The sequence below is a fragment of the Ciconia boyciana genome, chromosome 10, assembly GCF_034638445.1.
Source record: "Ciconia boyciana chromosome 10, ASM3463844v1, whole genome shotgun sequence".
Taxonomy (NCBI): Eukaryota; Metazoa; Chordata; class Aves; order Ciconiiformes; family Ciconiidae; genus Ciconia; species Ciconia boyciana.
This window is the reverse complement of record NC_132943.1, coordinates 42,940,244-42,960,300: the sequence shown is the minus strand read 5'-3', so window position 1 is coordinate 42,960,300 and position 20,057 is coordinate 42,940,244. Positions and strand designations below refer to the sequence as shown.

Below are 20,057 nucleotides of genomic sequence, written 5' to 3'. Positions count from 1 at the left end.
GAGAGCGGGGATGCGCTGGGGACCACGGCACGTCCCCCGGGGACTCGAATGAGTCGGTGTGGCCCCCTCGTCGCCGGGGTGGAGTACGACCTTGTTTCACGGGATCTCACCAGACGCTGCAAGAGTCCAGATGGACCGTCTGGCTAATTGAGTTAATTAAAGCGTTTTTCGGCAGCGATTAACTTTCAGGCGCGCCACTTCAGAGCGGCTCCAGCTCTCCCTAGGGAGCACGGGCCACACCTCGGGAGCAGCAGGAGAGATGGGAAAAATTACTTGGAAGCACTTACTGATGGCACCGAGCTGTTTCCCAGCAGCATTTGCCGACTACAAAAAAAAAAAACAAACCAGAAAACCCAGAAAAAACCCAAACCTTCATCTATTTTTCACCTCCAGGCTGAGCAGGACAGAGTCTGCACAGACAAGTCCCAGGCGAGGCTGTAGCAGACGGATGCTCGGGGGGAAGCCCACCACCCTGATGTCCCAACCCCAGAGCATCTTCCCCCCGGTCTGGCACAAAGCAGACGTGATGAGCTCCGGGAAGCCAGCAACGCTGCCCGTAACTCTTAGGACGATAAGCTGGTCAAGGCCAGAGCCGGCAGCATGAGCTATCCGTTTTGCTGACGAGGTAATCACCGTCTCCCAGAGACAGTAAATACTTTGTCTGTCCGTGGCCCTTGCCCGGAGATAACCAAGCAAAATGCTTGCGAAGACCAAAAGAAAGGCTTGCTTTGTGGCCGCCGCTGTTTCGCTCCCCGACAAGGGGGACGGCTGCGGCGAAAGCGCTGGAAAGGAGACACGTCCTGGGAAGCTGGTATTAAGAAAAACACAAAACAAACCACCCAAAAACCAACTCACCCCGTTGCTGGCGACCCTACGCTTTCATCCCCTTTCCCCAGAAACCTACTTGTCCTCCTCTGTCCCAGCAAACGGGTGATGAACACCTCCAGAGGTACCACTCGTCCCGAGGTTGCTCCAATAAATCTGCAGCCAACAGCATCCATAGGTAAGGAAGGCTCAGGAAGCGCTCAGGAAGACAAGCTGTGGGATGCACCCCCCCATCTCCTCCTCCTTTTTTGCGGGATGCACCCACCCATCTCCTCTTTTTTTTTTTTCCCCTCTAACTCCAAACCTGATGAATTGCAAAGGACCGGTTGCTCCCAGGCCACGTGCATTAGGAACTTTCTTCCGGACTTTAATAGCGCAATCTGCACCAAAGGCGCAGCCACACGCACCGAAAAAAACGCTCATGATGGTTTTTGTGAGCAAGAGGGTAAAAAAAGCGTGGAGAGGTTTGGGGCGGGCGGGACGGTGTTTGGGGGAGAGAGAAGAGCAATTTCCAAGGCTCGGTTTGCATGCATGCTGCTGGCTGGGAAACACTTCTCATGCCGGCGGAGAGCAACCCCACCCCGGCACAGCTAATCTGATGGCAGGTTTTCAATGCGATGGCCAGGATGCGAGGGGCTGGGGAGGGAGGCTGGCGAAGGGGGAAAGAAAGCAAGGAAATGCCACAGAGGTGAGGACGCTTTTTCTGGCCGGGCGAAGGCTTGTTTTGTTTCCCTCCCTTCAGCTAGCTGCCATTTTCCGGAAGCTGGATCAGTTACAAAAAAATAAAGTTTCTCTTTGTTTAATTATAGCTGCGGTAGCCCTTGCGCCGAGGGACCCAGCGTCCCTGCCGGCTGCTCTGGGAACGGATGCGAATGAAGACGACGGCATGGCAGTGGGGAATAACGCGGGAGTTAAAGCTTTAACATCTCCCACAAAGACGCGACCCGAGCTCAAACAGATTATTTTTACTCCCGGAGGCATGCGAGACCTGGGAGACTTCGGTCTTAATTCCCTGCGTGACCACCACGTTGGTTATTCAAATTCCTGCTCTTTTTGCTCCCTTCCTCCACCCTTTACCTGGTGCAGGTGTCTTCTAGATGGACAACTCAAGCACCTTCTCCCACCGTGCCGAGCAAACCAACAGATGCTCCAGCCGGCCCCCGAGCCATCGCACAGACGCCTCTCTGCAGCCGAGGGATGAGTCCAACTGAACCCCTCCGTGGACTTATTCCAAATTCAACCCCCCTAACTCAACATAACACAGCTCATGCTCCCCCCCAAGCCCCAACACTTTGCCGGTGCAATGCCATCAGACTGGCAGGACATGTGGGCCACCACCGCGGAGGACCATCACAGCTGGCAACGAACCCTGCAAAGCCCTCGCCAAGCTCGCTGGCAAGCTAAGGCAGCAGCGACCGTAAAACATCACCCGCCTTGCTCTTCCACTGACCGAGCCGGGCACGCACCATTGTTCAACTCCAAAAAAGCCTTTTCTGTTCCTAAGGAAACAGCCGGCGTTGTTCAAACAAGGCCACACACCATGCAAACGCCTTCCCCCTAAGAGATGACCTAAAGCACTTCATACAGGCGGCACGGGCAGGCTGGCCAGGCACGAAGGGAGAAGGGCGGCTGCTGGATTTACCCCGGGGAGAGGGAAGCGACAGCTTTGCACGGGGCTCGTTTGCAGTACGGGACGAGCAACCCAGCCTCACAACTACATCCCACAGCCGCGTTTCTTCGCTGTGTCGAAAGGGTGTTTCCTGGAGTCAGCTAGAAAACATCTGGTTTTGCTTCGTGGCAGCGATCTCCCCTTCCAAAATGATGGGATGCTCCCCAGGGCAACCCCCCCGCGGGGCAGGAGAGAGGGCAGAGGAAGCAACTTCAGAGTTGTTGTTGTTGTTGTTATTATTATTATTACTGCAGCTTTTCCCCCATTGTTTAACAGCACTGCAAAGCAGACGTGCAGTACTGTCCCTCCGATTTGCACAAAAGCACCCGGATGATGAAGAAACACAGGAGAGATTAAAAAAAAAAAAACCTAAGTGACTCAGTCACCTTCCACCTTTGTATTTTAATATATACCGGTTTGAGGCTATGAAGTTGCTCGCACATCCATCACCCGCACATGCAGACGGCGTGCGTCAGCCGAGCCGTTGCCGGCGAAGAGGAGATGGGATGCAACGTGCACCGCCTTCCTGCTGATGGGTCTGAAGCAACATCTCGTCCAGGCAGAGCAGGAGCAACTATTCGCGTAGGAGCACGCAGGAACATTTAGCCCTAGGACTTGCAATTCCTTTTCTTCTATCAGTAATGAGAGCGTTACGCTCCCCAGCAGCCTGTTGATACACCAGCTGGGAATGACTACCTCTCGGCACCGAATATAAACCCCTGCACAAATCCAACTGAAATCAGCAGGTTAAAAATAGAAATATCTCGTGGGGGGAGCAGTGGCCAAGGGGTTCGTAACAGAGGAGCAGCAGACCGGCCAGCCCATAGACAGTGCTAAGTTTCCACCCAAAACTGGGATTAAATAGATGCTGCTTGTGGGACACCGGTAATTTCTTCAAAAAACATGCAACCCACCCAAAATGTCAAACTTCCTAGCAGAGGAAAAAAATGTGAATCCAAGGACAGGATGAAAGAGAGTTGGAAGTTTTATGTTTTGGAAGTTTTGACCCATCAAAAACCAACTTTACCCTGGAAACACCGTCGACACGCAGAGGGGAGCACGGCTGCCTGCTGGACCTGCAAACTGCCCCGAGCAGCAAAGGGATTTCACATGCTCCTTCATTTTCCTGTTGCTGTGAGCCATCGGTACACGTCCCTCTCCGAACTCCCACGCTCTTCTTTACGAGCCCAAGGGAGCAAAAATACACTGAAATCACTTGACTCCAAGGACCACCGGGAGAAATTAAGGACCCCAGGCTGCAACGAGGACCATGGGAGGGGATAGATGCCATAGGTATCCTCAAAAATTACCCCTCAGCGTGGTTCTGTGGACAGTTGCGGTGTTACTGGAACCGGGACATCACTTGAGCATTAAATGAAAACCAGATGCGACCGTCTGACTGCTGGGAGCAAGTCTCTCTGCCTCGTTTAGAAAGCCAAGGCTCTGCACTGGAAGGAAAGGGGCTTGTCAGGACATGCATGTGCCCACTGGAGGACCTGCTCCCATCAGCCCAAGTTACAGGTCCTGCAAGTGCTTTCTCCTCTTTTATTTTTAAAAAATAAGCATTATTTATGCCCACAAAGGGAGCTCAGGCTACAATTCACACTTTTGAACGTAATAAACCCTGCAGCTTCGTAATTAAGAAGCAAGGCTGTCCTTGCATCCCCGTACCACCCCTTCAGGTCCTTTAGGGAGAGAAATCAGACCCATCATCTCCGTGAGGACCGACCCTCCCGCTGCCCCCCAGCACACCCCAGGGATTCGGCTGCCCCTCCAGGGTTTGCTTCCAAGTCACGTCTGCGGCGGGCAGCAGGTTTTTCCCCGTGCCAGCACCAAGAAGTCCGCGTGCTCCCTGCCCCAGCCAAGGCTGGCACGGTGCTTTCGACGTCCTCTAACAAAGACAGCCCTGTGCCCGAACGCTGGCCCCCCGGGCAGGGTTAATGCAGGGATTGTTCGCGCCCTGCTCACCACGAAGCGAGAGGATGCAGCTCCAGCAGCAAAGCGAAGCATCCTCCGCTCGCACAGGGACCAGGAGCACGCTCTAACGCCGGAGCTCGGGTCCCGAGTGAAACGGCGGGGGACACGTCTTGTGCTTTTTAAGCTAAAACCTCATTCTGCACATTTTAGGGAGCAGCCTGGACGGGTCCATCAGCTGGCGCTGACAGCAGAGATGCCTCCTGTACTGCAGCGGGGCATCGTCCAGAGGGCAGGGCACCCCACGCAGCACCCAGCTTTGCGGCCGCACATTGCTCTCGATAAACACGTTCCTGCCTCCATCGTCTCCCACCCCAGGCTGTCCCTTGTAAGTATACATAAAACCCCCTGCAACGAATCCACCAGCCTGGCACCGGGCCTGGGGTGTTACTGCAATGCAAGGAGCAAGCTATCCATTCGGCAGCCACAGCAACACACGCGTGATGCTACCGAAGCCCCCTATAAACCTGACATTTGTCCCTGCACCTCCAGGAGTTCCCATCCGAGCACCTTTTAAGAGCAAACCAGACCAAAAGCCCTGCAAGGGTGAAGCGCTGAAGGATTTCGCTGTATATATTGCAATGTATATATTCCAGTTAATAAGCACAAATACATTTTCCAGCAGGCTGATGATCCCCCTCTTTCAAACCTGGCTCGTCGCCGGCCACTAGGGAAGTCAACATTTGGCTACAAAACTCCTCTGAGAGTTGCCATCCACAGCCAACGTGCAAGAGATGCCCGGCCCTCTGCTTGGGGAAGCCCTCCACCGCCACGGACACCCCTCTGCGATGCTGCTGGGTGCTCGAACACCCAGCGAGGACCACCCTCGGTCGAGCAGCGTCACAGCCAGCCCTGCCAACCCAAAGCACACCCGTTGCAGGGACAGCAAACCTCCGACCTGCTGGAAACCCATCCCACCTCCTTACCAGTCTGCAAAGCTCAGGTGTTTTCAGAATGAATTTTGAAAAGGAGAGAAAAGGCAGGTGCCAAACCTAAGGTTGAGAGATGCCGATTTGCATTCGTTTTTGTTTCAGCTGCCATCAGAAATCCACCCACCAAACCAGAAGGCAATGCAACTTTCAGACCTCTTGAAAATAAGAGGAATAAGGAGGATGCAAATTCCCCTTCACGTCCTGACCTCTACAGCTGCTAGCTCCCTTTGTGCAGACAGGCTTCTGCGATGAAAAGCTTCTTGCTGTATTTAAATGTTTTTCTCATTTTAAAAAATGCAGTGTCTAAACCACCTCCTTAGCATAGATACAAGCTCTTCTGAACAACCCCACCAGGCTAAAATAAATATTTTGCTTCGCAAATAGTTTTCCTCTCATTAAAATGAAAACATAATTAGGATGTCAAGCACAGAGGCAAGCAACGGCTGCAATCACTCCACCAAGCACCGCGCTGCTCAGGCTTTATTTGATTAAAAGTAACAACGCTGCTATTTTTGAAAAGCACACTCTCTTCCATGGCCCGACTAGAGTTATTTTTGAAATATATATATGGAAAGCTGGCATCTTTGCCAGCAAAAAATCCCCACCCGGGAGGCTGCATTGCTCAGCGGAGGCTGCAGGTCCACGGCACGGGGCACCAGCGAGCATCGTGGGCAACCACATCCTCTTGCTGCTCGTGGCCGGGGGTTCAAAGCTCGCCATAGGAACGGGAGCAAGAGCCAGGAGGAGATGCAAGTATTCAGGGCTACAAGACATCCCAGGAGCACATTATTCTCAGCACCAGGATTTGTTTTTAAGTAAATCTAAGCATCCCGTTGCTGCAGTTAGGCGCTAGGAAATAGAGGATGAGTCCTTCTTCCAGAGTGGAGGGGGACGTTTTGCCATCTAGACACCGATGTCAACACAACGCGCACCCCCCTCCAACTTCTACCCAAGCTGCCGCTCTGCTCGTTAGCAGCCGTAACTTAATTATTGCAAATCTCAGGTAGCGTTAGCCAGGAAGAGCAGGCTGGGGGGGCGGGGGGGGGGTGAAGGGCATTACACATGCTTCCTCAGCATCCCCCCCGCCAGAGCACGGATGCTGCGCTAGGCATTTTCACGTTCTTGCATCCCACACTCCTTTACACCTCTGGGTCCATAACAGGCTTCGATGCAAGGCGGCTTACTGAGGGCAGAGGCGGGGGCTAAGGGATGCACAAAGCCGCAACCACCGTCACCACCGTCCCCGTTGTACCGAAGCTGCCCCAAGTATAACTAACACTGAGCTGCCCTCGTGGCCGAGGGGTTTACTCCTGAGCAGCTTTATAGTCAGGGATCCCCCAAAAAACCGAGGGGGTACCCAAGGTTGCAACACATCAACACCAATTCATGCCTCCTTCTGCACGAGTCCACCTCTCCTGCCGAATGCCGTCCTGCGAGCAACCCTGCTGCAGCAACGGCCGCAAACCAAGCCTTGAATGGCATCCCTTGCTTGCAAAACAAACCTCCCCAGGCAGCCAGCAAGGAGCAAAAAGGTCAGCGGCCCCATGACATCGGCAAGCCCCAACTGGGCAAACCCTCTGGAAAACAAATGCCAGGCACAGCCGGTGCAATGCTGTTAAAAAAAGCCCTGAACTCCCAGGGAATGTCCCACCCGTGGCCGATGAGATAAGGAAGGAAAGCAAAGCCAGCCCGGCCTCCTCCAGCCTCAGCTGTGAGACATCACCGCAAGTTTACAGGCCAGACACATCAGGAAACGCTTGCGCGCTGTCCCCACCGTGCCCAAAGCCCCCAGCATCCGCCCGGCTGCCAAGGGTTCCCCACTGGGTGCAGGGGTGCCAGCTCTGGGACCCGGCTCCCATCGTCCCCGTCCCCTCCTGGCTGTGCCAGCGGGACCCGGGGGCCAACAGGCAGGCTGCTGGGGCCAGGCCTGCAAACACGCAGGGCGGGCAACGCGCGGGCAGGTGGGCAAGCCCCCCTAAAGCACGCGATGCTCACGGGGCGAGCAAAAGTTTCTCGCAGCAGACACCTCCGTGGGGCAGCGGGAGCAGGGCAGGCTGCCGGAGCGCACGCTGCCGGGGGGGCTCCCACCCTGCGCCGGCCGGGCTTCCCCGGCTCCCACTCGCGTGGGGCTGGCACGCCGCGCTCGCGGACGCGTGCACGCTTGCACAGCACACACACGCACACAGCAAGGGACGCTTGCAGGGCGATGCACGCGCGTACAGCACGCACCCAGACAGCGCTTGCACGCGCAACAGCACCGCGTCGCACACGCACACACGCGCTGGCAGGGCTCTGCACACGCACAGCACACGCTTGCACAGCGCTGCCCGCTTACGCAGACCGCACGCCTACTTGCGCGCGGCAGACGCGCTCGCGCAGCGTTGCACACGCACCTCGCACACTCACACTCGCACGCACCCCCCCGCACACCCACCCGCGCGGCGCCGCGGACCCCGGAGCGCCCCACGCCCTAACGCCGCCCGGCCGGAGCGGCGGGAGGCGCGGAGCCCCGGCTGCCCACGCCGGCCGACCTCGGACGCCGCCTCCCCCCGCTCCCAGCCGCGGGCACGGCTCCCGCCGCTCACCCGCCCGCCGCCGCCGCCGCCGCCACAAACTTTTCCCTGGCGCGGGGCGGCAGCGGAGCCGCAGACGGCGCGGGAGCCGCTCCCGCCGGCGGGGCCCGCCCATCCCCGGCAGCGGCGCTCACCTGCGCCCGGCACCGGCCCCGGCCCCGGCCCCGACCCCGCTCCGCTCCCGGCTCGCGCCTCCCCGCCGGGCACGGGCCGCGCGCGCCGCCCGCCCCGCGCCAGCGCTGACGTCAAGGGGCGGGGCCGCCCGCGGGAGCCGAGACCGTCGGCGGGGGGGCGAGGAGCGGGGGGGGAGGGGGCGAGGAGCGGGGGAGAGCGCCCGCGTGCAAAGGGGCGGGCGGGCGCGTGCAAGGCTGGGCACGTGCTGCTGTGCGGGGGGGGGGGGGGGGTGTATCCCCGTGCAAGACAGGCGTGCGAGGGGCGGGTGTGCAAAGCGAGCGTGCACGGGGGGTGAAGGAGCATCCTCGTGCCAGGGGCAGTCCTCGTGCAAGACAGGCGTGCAAGGGGCAGTCGTGCAAAGCAAACATGCACGAAGGGTGTAAGAGCGCCTCATGCGAGGGGCAGTCCTCGTGCAAGTCAGGCGTGCAAGGGGCGGTCATGCAAAGCAGGCATGCACGAGGGGTGTAGCCCCGTGCAAGACAGACAGGCGTGCGAGGGGCGGGTGTGCAAAGCAAGCGTGCATGAAGGGTGTAAGAGCACCTCGTGCAAGGGGCAGTCCTCGTGCAAGACAGGCGTGCGAGGGGCAATCGTGCAAAGCAAGCATGCACGACGGGTGTAGCCCCATGCGAGGCAGGCGTGCGAGGGGCGGGCGTGCAAAGCGAGCGTGCACGAGGGGTGTAGGAGCATCCTCGTGCGAGGGGCAGTCCTCGTGCAAGACAGGCGTGCGCAGGGGCTTTAGGGGGGACCCCTCGTGCACAGGAGAGCCCCCGTACCAATCGCTTCCACCCAGGACAGGCCACAGGGCCAAGCCTCGTGCAAGGGGGTGCCACGGCGCAGCGAGTGCACATCCCAGCGCAGCGGCGGGCGGTTCCACTCAGGCCGTCGCCCGCGTAGACTGAGCAATTCGGCCTTTATGGCGTTTTTTTGCATTTTCATGCGGTTTTGTGAGGGAAGCGAAGCCGCGCGGCGCAGCCCGGCGCGCGTTTGGTGCGGAGCTCGCTGTGCCGTGCCGGATCCCTGTGCTCTCTGGGGCCGGAGCAAAACTCCCCGCAGTGCTCCTCTCCCGCGACGGGAAGGCCGGGAATTCCTGCGAGAGGGAAGAAACAGGGAGGAAAATGCTAAAAGAAAACCAAACCTTTCTTCTCGATCGAGCAACGAGTTGCGCAACCCAATTTCTGCAGTTAACCGCGGTTCGAGAAGGCGGCTTCAAAGCTTGCAACGGCTCCAAAGCCAAAAAAAGGCTCTGTGCTCGTTAAAACCCCGCGGACTAATTGAGCATCCCACCCCGGCGCTGGCTGGGGTTGCGCTGCCCGGCGGGGGTGCTGGGTTAGGAAATGGGGTACCGGGAGCAAGGAACGCAGCAGGTCGGAGATGGATGCAACGTGCAGCTGAGATGGTGGCCGCAGGTGCCGTCACGGTGGCCATCTCATGTTGAAACACCCCTCGGAAAAGCAACTGAGCCAGAAATATTGGGGCAAGCGGGTCCTGTGCGCAGGAGGGCCCGGGCTATGCGAGTCGCCGCTCTTCCTCACCCCCGCCTTGTTTTTTCCTGGGTTTAATCGGGATCCGATGATTAAATTTCCTCTTCCTGGTGTTGGCTCCTCCTGCGCCCAAACCTCCAGCGCCGCAGAAGGAGACGGGGTTTTCACCGGGGCGAGGTGAAAGCGGGGCGGCAGCCGGGGTGGCTGCGAGTCCTCGTACGGCCAAACCCCATCCCAGGGGTCAGCCGGGGCTCCCCGGCCTCATCCAGCCCTTTCGCCGGCTTCGTTTAGCGAGCGCAAACGAAACGAGCCCTATAACCACTTCAAAGCACCCTTGGGAGCTCATTTCTAGTGCATTGTTTTGGGAGGTTTGGGGTTTATCAAAGGAAAGCTCCCGGCAGCCGGATAGCCCGGTTCTCTAATTGCAACGGGGCATTTTCACCTCGCTTTGCTGGTGGAAACGGTTCAGATGGCACCCACGAATGCCAGGCTGCTGGCAACACCGGGGTGCAGCTGGGCTGGGTGCTGCTCCTGTGCTGGCGGCGGGTGCCGTGCGGGTACCGGGGTGCTGCTCCCACCTGCACCTCGGCACCGAGCCGGGGGCACCCAGACCGAGGTGCTGCTGTCCCTCCTGCACCTGGTTTATTCATCTCTTGCATCTTTAGTCTGATTTCATAACTCTCATCCTGCAAAGTCCCAAATGACTTGTCTCATTACATGTTTTCATATTAGAAATACTAAAGTAGCGAATCTCGCTATCGAAACAGCCTCCCATGCCAACCGGCTGATGTTTCACAAAATTTATTGGTCCTGCTTCGCTCTTAAATGAATTAGTCCGTGTCAGGGGTAAATCACACTGTCCTTTCCCGTCCCCGGCAAAGTTTGAATCGGCTTTTTGTCTCTGCCTCCCAACCCCCAGTTTATTCTTACTCATTTTAATCATTTCCTAAATAGCCGAAGCCCTGAGAAGTGACGGTGGAGATCTCTGGATCATCCCAGGCTGATGCCTTGAGTGGCTTTGGGGACAAAAGCGCCTTTTCCGACGAGCTGGCTGCTGGGCTGGAGGAGGTGTACGTGCATCTAGAGTTTCAGCTCCGCCAGCCTCGTGATCCCTCTGTGGTAAACCCACATCTCCGGGCGGTAAAACTGAACTTGGACTCAAAACCGGCGGCTTAATTGAAAAGCAGCAATTCATGCGCGGCAACCGCTGCCCATCCTGGGAGCTGGGAGCCGGGAGCCGGGAGCTGCTTCCCCCGCGCTGAGGATGCACGTTAGGCACGTCGCTGGCGGGGAAGGTCCGGCCGAGCCTGGGGTGGAGGGATGAGCATCCCGTCCCGCATCTCGTCCCCCGCTCTGTTTTGCAACAAGTGGTTTGCAACGCCCGGAAGCTCCGAGCAATGAGGGGCCGTGGGGTATTTGGTCACAGGGTGGGTGCTGTACGGGGCAGGGACCACAGTCTGTGGGGACGGAAGACGATGCTCCCGGGCTCCTGCCTCCCTGCCCTGCCCCTACCCCTCTCCTGCCTGCAGCTGCCTTCTGCTGCCGTGTCCCCTCCGCTCCCACTGCGACCGCAGAGACCGGGAGGGAGCCGGGCACGCCGGCACCAGCGGCAGAGCCGTCCCGCCTTTGGATGCGTGCCATTCCCCTTTCCCCTGCCAGGAAGCGATACCGGTGAGCAATGAGACCCGCACAGGATGCCCTAACGAGCTCAGGCTTTTATACGGCGCTGGGCATTCATCTTGCAGGCATTCCACGTTAAAGTTCATGTCGAGACTTTCTCTGTCCGTTCGCCTACGGTGTTTCTGAAGCACTTACACAAAACTGAATGGTAATTGTCTCCGTTTGCCTCGATAGTGCTTAGGAGAAGGGCTGGGCCGGGATGACATACCCATGACTCAGACACATGAGTGTATCTGGCTCTTTCGGAAAGAGAAGGGCTCACCTTTGCTCTGATGCCACCTTTGAAATTGCAGAGAGATGCTGGACATCTGCTTGTCTTGGAGGAAGACACTGAAGTGGGCTGCCCTGCAAATGATCCCGGGGCTGATGAGCACCAAAACCCAGCACCACCAAAGCCCTCGCCGGGGCTGAAGGTGCAGAAGGATGCTCTTGCGGGTGAAGTGGTGGCTCAACTGCTAACGCTGAGCTCCTGAAACCTTGCAGACGGGAGCGTTCCCAAAGCTAAGCCTAATAAAATCTACTTCCCAAATGTAATCTAATAAAATCCTGGCCCTGGGTGGGAGCGTCCGAGCTCCCGCTGCAGCCCGAGTTTGTTGCAGCCTGTTGCTACGCGCTGGAGGGAGCGCTTTTTCCATGATCCTCCAATTTTGGTAGGAGTCCAGCAAATTCCCTTTGCCCGTATCATGCTATAGATTGCTTTCCGGAGCTGGGGAACAGAGTGCTTGGCTGCCAAGGTACGTTTAATAACGCTTCATTAGTACAGCGAGCCCGGCAAACTCCCTGGGGTGAGCTCTTCCCAGACCAATCTTCCCCTTGCTGCGAATTAATTACAGCCATGATGGTTCATGACGAGGGGTAGGGATAGCTGGCGGGTTTTGATGTCCCTCTTAGTTCGTGCTCTACCAAGACAGATCTTCTGCTGTGGAAGCGGTTGGCAGAGCTAGTGCTGCCTTCCCGGGAAGCACTGGCTCCTTATTTATTTGCATCCCTTGGCAGGGAGCAAGGCGGGCTCCGGAGCATGGCTGACACAGGCAGCACTTACAGGTGTTTGAACTCTGCTTGGTCAGGGTACTCAGGTTTTACAACTAGGATAAAGGAAATAAATTATTCAGACAAGATTTATTTCGTATGTATAACTTTCTTGTTTCAAAACCAATTACCCACAAAAGTTTCTCATAAATAAGTCTCGGTGCCTTTCGAACGGGCAAACGAAGCATCATCTTCCTTCTGCCAGGATCCCCAAATGGATTTTTTCCTGCTTCATTTTCTGAATTAAGTTATGCTGGGCTGTAGTGAAAGGAGGCTGAGCTCTCCCCATCTCCGCTTCGAATGTGCATTTTCCCAATTTGTTTTCGTAGCTGGAGTCTGGAGGGTTTTTTTCCATTCCTTCCTCGGCCACATACTGCGAACGTGACACGAGGTCTCCATCCACTGCAATGGCTGAAGGCAAAAGCCGCAATTTCCTACGCTATGTTTGCAAACGTGGCCTCTACTTTTGCTTTTCCTCGAGACTCCGGGCACGGCATCCCCAGGCGCGTTCGCTGGGGTAACCATTGCACTGCAGGAGGTGAGTACCCCCTCCCTTCATAAATTGGGGGCTGTCTTGGTGCCAAAGGGGAATAAAAGTTGCGGGATGGGAGGGCTGCAAGTCACCCATGACTGCTGTGCAAACCGCTCTGCAAACCTTGTGTACAGTGCTTGTAAGGTGATGGTAAACACCCGGCCAGGTAACGATCGCTTCCTACTAATAACAGGGATTCGTTTTTTTAAGCCTGATGAGGAAGTGTGCAAAACAAATGACAGGGCTTCCGGAGCGGCTTTTAATTTCTTTGGCTGCCTGACATCGACTGAGTGAATGAATGAACAAAGAAAAGCAAAGAGGTGGAGGTGAGAGATAAGAGAGGCCCCGGGGACCGGTCTTGCACCTTCTCCGGTCCTCAAGGTAAAATCTACAGCATCCTGCCACCCCGCCGCTGCCGTCCTCAGTTTTGCAGCAGCCTTGCGCACCGTTCCTGCCCCCGTCGCATCCCTCATCCTTGCCATCGTGCATCACATGGCGCAACTCCTACCTGCTGCTTGCTCTGCCCCGTGGGGAGGGATGGGCAATGGAGTTTGCTTTGGGGAGCTTTGCACCACACGTGCATCTTCAGCCTCCCTCCTCCCGGAAAACTACTCCGTATGGCAAAATCCTTTATTGTAACCAAAATCCTTTATTTTAACCCAAATCCTTTATTTTAACCAGCCATTTCCAGTAAATAGCACTCTTCATTTTTCCTCGTCACCCTTTCGCTGTAAGCCAAGCAGTCCCCTGTCCATACCTCCCACCCTGGCTGGCCGATTGCAACGGCGAGACCTGCGACCCACGAGTTAACGCTGCCGTTTCCCATAGAGAGCTTCTTTTCCTCCCCGAGTCCGATTTCACAAAATAAACCAGCTTTTGTTCGCGATGGAGATTATCCTGGCAACAGGATGACGGAAGCTGCAAAAAATGCCAAGGCTCAATGACAGCTCTATCTAAAACTAACCCCCAAGATAAGTCTGTTTTATCATCGTTAGGGAAGAAAGGGCCATGCTAAAGGGGGAAATCGCTGCTGTTTATGATGGCTTCGTAGATGGACAAATATCCCTGCCTAGCAGAAGAGGCGTGCAAAAGGGCACGATTATCGATGCATGGCCGTGAACCTTGAAATGAGTGAGAGATGAGAGATGGGCTCCCACCTACACCCTCTGCCCCCAGCGACCCAACAAATTCAGCTGGATTACGGGTTTTGCAAGGATTGCTGCAGTCAGTGAAGGGGCTCCAGTGGATTTCTGTGGGTCTGAATCAGGCCCAGAGCTTGCAGGAGGGAGTTAGAGGAGCAGAAAGCCCTGTTCTGCAGCCAAGGAGGACTTTGGTCTTCAGCACAACGTCCTCCCGGGCTGCCTCCCATGTCCCTCAGTGGCTCAAAGCAGCCCTTTCTCCACCAGTTGTGGCTGCTGACTCCCAAATTTCCCCCTACATGTCTAAAGATCTTCTCTGGGGCAAAGACACGGGGAGCAAGAGCCATTTAATGGTGCTGCGGAGTCTCGCACCCGTCATTTATTTCCTTCCATCGAATCACTGCCAGACCCCTTCCACCTTTCAGGCAGCACCGTGATAAAACAGGGGACAGTTTCCTCGTATAAATAGTGTGAGGCACGGTAATTTCCCATATTCAGTGACGGGCAGCCTCATTTATGACTTTTGCTGAGCTCCTGTATTAATCAATGTGGTTAATTGAATTGATGATTGCACCGGCTTGTGTTTGGAGCAGCTGTTTCACATCCTTAGCCCCGCTTAATGGGATGATCCGGCAGAAGAGCTGCCTGCGGTCACCTCCACCTTGGTGCAAAGCAGCAGGAGATCCCCGGTCTTCCCAGCAGTGGCTTAGGGACAGGGACAGGCATTTGGAAGATGCTATGCTGCAGCCATCAGTCTCATTTCCAGTGCATACCAGCAGCTAAATCAGATTTGAACCCAAGGGCTGAATGCACCTGATACAAATACAGGGCAAACCCAAAGGAAGCAACGTTTTCTGCAAATTCATCCCAGGGACACTGGGTGCAAGCACCCCGGAATACAAGGAGAGGATAAGAGTATTAATGCCTTTGGCTATCTGCTACCCCCTTGCAAAAGGGGCTCGGGACTCAAAAGATAAGGGGAAAATAATAATTGCCAGGGCTTTAGAGACACAGGAAAATGGGAGTGAGGAATTAGCCCAGAAACCCAGGAGAGCTGAGAGCCATCAGTCATGCGGTAAGGAGGGCTGGAGCAAGACCTGCCGGAGCGTGTGCCCCATCAGCAGCGTCACGGCAGTAGGCAGAGGACGTGCGATGATGATTTATGGCAAACTTATCTTCCCCAAGCAAACACCGGGCACTGAGGATGGGGCGGCACAGCCGGCACAGCGCTTTCCCCCTTGTTTATATGGTCAATGGACACTATTTTTTCCCTTACTACCCCCTGTGCAGGAGGGACATCCCTTCTTCCCATCCTCCTTTTCCTACCTGCAGTCCGTGAGTCTTATTTACCAAAAACCATCCAGACCCTTGCAATTAGCATTTTCTCCTGGGCAGTTTTGCTCAGGCTGAAGCCTGCGTGGCTGTATTTCCACAGCCGCTGTGTCAGATGGGGACACATCGTCCCCATTTAGCACAGCCAGGGCGCAATGCTAAAATTTGCTAGCGTGCCCGTAATTCAGGGTATTTTCAGTGATTGCTCGCCCACCTTGAGATGCTGGTCATCTGTGGAGCATCTCCTGGATGATCTCCTGGATGTAAGGGTTGTGCGGATAGTGAGTCTACTAATTAGTAATTAATTAGTAATTAATGTGAAGGCAGCTGCCCCATCAAGAGGTGCTCTCTCCCACGCTGCTCTGAACCCCGTTCGAGCCAGCGATGCAAAATCCCTTCCCGATGGTGTTTGCCAGCCCCTGCACGCCTGGTGCTGTTCCCTTGGCTTTCCTCCAGAGCATCGGGCCAGATGGGGCTGCATTTCTCCGGCTGATCTTCAAGGGAGGTTGAAAGCTTTTCCTCTCATCCCAAAGACTTAGAGCTGAAAAATCCCTCTAGGAGGAAGCTTGCATCTGTCCTCAGCATGTTATAACCTGGGTCAGAGAGAGCTTGAAGTCTACATCACCTGAAGATCTGCATTTCTGCTCCAGATATCATGCCCTCTACCTACCTGCCGTGTTGGTTTTAGGTTTCTGGCCCAGGTGGTTGAATCTCCTAAGCTTCCTCAGCAAAGCTGTCTCCAAAGGGGTGCCTCTGCAGTCCCCCTGACACCCAGGCGCTCGCGTCCGGGCCAAAGGACTGCAAAGCTTTCCCTTGCTAAAGTTCACTAAAATGGGGAAAGTTTCACATGGGACATGGGGCTTCTCACCCTTCTTTTCTTCTGCAGAGTGTCGAGGGATATTTAACCATCAGGCAGGAGCAGGGTCTTGATTTTGCTCCTCTTCCGGCATGCAAAAGCCCTGCGTGTGACCCAGGTGTGGCTCTGTGGGGTCCCATCCTAGAGATGCTGAGCACAGCCAGGACCCAGAGGGCACCCAGGACTCTGCAATACCAGATACCTGCAGACTTGCAGCCCTTTCTCTTTTTCATTACTCTGGGTACTCTATATTTGAAGAAACGTCCCTGCTGACACCCTCACCCAAGCACTCTCTCGCCAGGAGCTCCTGGGCAGCCCCACCGTCCCTTTCCCCCGCCTTCCCCACCCTGGTTTCTTTGCTGCCTTTACAGCTCTCTCACCCCAACTACCCAAAACTGCCTCTAAGATAAAACTGGGGACATTCGTTGCCGGGAAAGGGGGGGCAATGAGGTGATGCTGATGTGCAATGGGCCAGCTCGGAGCTCCTTCCTTAGCCCCCAGCCCCTGGCTGGGTTTTAAATCCATCACCACGTGCAAACCCTCTCCTACTTGCACAACCCTCTGTCCCCGCTCCCTGGAGCAGCCCCCAAGGACGCTGCCGCGGTGGCTGGGACAGACGGCATTTTGCAATGGTCACCGCTACCGGGTACACGGGGGCCTGTCCTAGGGGTTATTACACACTGACAAGGGCAAAGAGCAACACGAGTCAGTTATATTGTTATAAAGTGATGTTAAATGTCAGATGCCCTCCACACATTGCACCGCTTGTGGCTCTCTTAACAAAGGGGGTCTTGTAAAAAGTGCTGCCCGGATAAGATGTAAGCCATCAGAGATAACCGCTTGGCTGTTTCTTGCTTGGACCTCAATACCTCCTCTTGCATGGTAAAAAACACTTCCTTTCTGTATCGCCGGATTTGCTTTTCAATGCTTCATTATGTTTCAAGGTCACGGCGTATCGAGCATTTTGCTCGACTGCCCTGGAAAGAAACAAAGTCACAAGAATTTTTTTTTTGTTTAATAAATGCATGCGCCGAGCCTGAATTGCTTTCTTATAAGCATGTAAAGGAGAACAGAAAGCACTCAGGTCTACATTTTTTGTTGCGCTCCCTCTTTTATGAGTCCATTATTCACACTCCTTTTCTCCAGCAAAGAAATACCCAGTTCTCTTCTTTTCCAGCTGGCAAGTGCTGGGCTCTCATTTAGTTCCCGGTGCCACGGGATTATTTGCATGGATGTTAAGAAACGGTGCCCTTCACCGCAGTAACGGCAGCAATCGGGCAACGCCAGCCCAAAAGCCGAGCTCCCCCCTTAGCATCCATCAGAGGAATCGCCACCGGCGTGAACGGCATTATTCCCATTTAAAAAGTGGAAAGGTTGGGGCTGGAGGTTGTTAGAGCAGATGGAGGCAGCATCGATCAGGCTGGTTATGTCCTGGTGGGAGGAAAGGACTCGGGGCTCGCGTGTCTGTTCGTGCCGTGGTCCGTGCTGGGGCTGGCGTTGCAGGCGAGCAGTAGACGGGAGAAGCAGGGCTTTGGGGCAAAATGTTGGTTTCTTTGAAGTCAATGGTGAAATTCACGCTGGCTCCGACCGCCAGCCTTAGCAGGACGAGGACTTTGCAGCCCTGCTGACGGTCAGGCCCATAGCTAGAGCCTGTCTGGTGGCGTCCTGTTGCCAGCTTGTTTGCAATATTAATTAGGGCCGTGAGTCTGCAGCGTTTTCAAGCTCTGTGGCTCCAATTCGCCATGCGGGAAGGAGCAGGGATGCAAAGTGCATTCCCCTGTGCAACACTTCTGAAACAGGTCCTGCGTTATTTTTGTCTCTGACAATGGTTGGAGCTGTCTTGGGTGACGCTGGGCCTCCTATTGCTCAAAAAGCATCTGTCAGGGCGGCTTTCTGTGGGTCTCAGTGTTTCACGGGGTGCAGAAACCTTCCCTGTGGACTTGCCATTTCTGTTGAGACTCCAGCTGCAAAGCAAGACAGCCGGGCTAACCGGTTTTCCACTGGCAAATTTTTGGCAGATCTCCTGACGTGAAGCCAAGGGCGAGCACTTCTCGGGCGCTGGCATCTCTCAGGGGCTGAAAGCCTGCCGGCCCAGGGACCACGTCCCCCAAATATCCCTGTGAACCCATTTGCAATCTTCCAAAGGTAAAGTTTATGCAGTTCCTCCCCCTGGCTCTCATAACTCCTGGATATTTAACTGCTATGAGCTTTCACTGCTCCTCTCCCCTGATGCTTGGAGAAGATGAGGTCCAAGCCACCACGCTGGCTGGCAGGCCGCTCTCCTCCCCGAGGAGCCTCCGGGGCTAATTGCAATCAAATCTGACACAAGCATGGCAGTTCCAAAGATAAATATGTCCTGGCAAAATTTTGTATCGAATAACATCTGCGTTGAGCAGGAAGAACCTGTAAATGTCGCAGCAAGGAAAAAAATTGCGTGAGACGCTCATACCTTATTAACCATCAGAAAGCCCACGTCGAGAGAGACATAAATGTCCCTAATGTGAGAAAAGCATCCATCAGACCGTGCAGTCAGTCCGGGCTGCTGAAGAAGCCAGGCTTTGGTAGCTCTTCTGTGCTCATCCAACTAGCAAGTGTGCAACGCTCATCTTTCCCGGTGCTGGTGGAAATGTGTTGTGCCATCGCTGGCATTTCGCCTTTTAGGAAAAATAAATCAGACCGTCCTTAGTGCCTGCAGGGAGAAATTCCTGGGGTTGGCAGCTCCCTGATGGGGCCTTAGCATTGGAAATAAATTCTCTGCTGTGATAAACATCCCAAATCCATTGCTGGATGAGTTTTTAGAGACTTTGAGAAATAGAACGAGCAAGTAAACAAGCCGGGATTTTCCCCTGTGCATGCAGGAGCGTCTCCAATGCAGCGGAAAGCACGATCAATAATTGAGTGAGAAGGCAAACCGCTCTGAGCTTTCACAAAGCACAGCTTGAGCATCCAATATTTATTTTCAGGCCTTAAATAATGTATCTGAAAATGCTTCTAACTGGATATTTTAAGGCAAACAAATTTATGTCATGAAAAGTTAATTGGCAAGAGCATCTCTGAAGGAAAATCAACAGCAGCCACAAAAAATACCCCTCAGCTCCTCAATGCATTGGTCCTGTTCCTCCTTGTAAGTTAGGGGGCAATTCTATGATTTCTAATTAAGGAGTCATTCGCTATCAATTAGCCCATATAAGTAGCTTTTACTCGCTCCCCAAGCTAAATCACTTAAGCCCCAGCGTTTCCTCCTCGCTGCTGCAATGTCGGCTGCCAGCGAGGCACTGCGGGGACGGGGGTCAGGGGATGAGGTGGCCAGTCCTGGCTCTGCCACTGATTTCCCGTGGGAGCTTGGTGGAATGGCTCCATCCCCATGGGTTAGTTCACTCAGCAGATGTGTAGCAGCTACTGTAGGCAAATAGGAAAAAAAATCACCCCGTTTCCAGAGAGGTGGGATGGGTTGGAGGTGGTGGGGTCTCGCATGGCATGGAAATGACCCATATACCCGGAGCAGTGGTCAGAGGTGGCCCTCAGAGGTGTCCTGGGGCTCTGATGAGTGGAGGTACCCCAGTTAAGGACAACACGAGCAGGAGGTGAAGGGAACGAAGCTGCTCCGCTGCCAGCTCCCGCGCCGGTGTATCCCCCTGCTGCACCCCAAAACAGCAGTCAGCGTGGGCGCAGGGGCAAGAGCTCCGTAGGAAGGACCTTGGCCAGGGCTGGTGTGTCCCCACAGGTGTTTGCTTGCACGCTGGCAACAGATAAAGTATCTGCTGTTAAATCCACCATGGCTTTAATGCTGGCACATTCCCTCCCCACCTCGTCCTTCAACGCCCCCCCATCCAGGGCATGAGAAAACACACATTGCTGTGC

The 20,057-nt window shown here is 55.2% G+C and overlaps 1 protein-coding gene across 3 annotated transcripts in view; it reads right to left on the bottom strand.

The window, feature by feature from the left end:
• Positions 1-8,188, bottom strand: part of SH3BP4 (SH3 domain binding protein 4) — a 39,178-nt gene extending 30,990 nt beyond the window's left edge. For 2 of the 3 annotated variants that reach the window (XM_072874332.1, XM_072874333.1), the window contains exon 1: positions 8,108-8,188. The gene's annotated coding sequence lies outside the window, so the exon portion shown is untranslated. The remainder of the gene's footprint in view (positions 1-8,107) is intronic. The other variant, XM_072874335.1, reaches the window with a different exon arrangement.
• Positions 8,189-20,057: the final 11,869 nt, after the last annotated feature.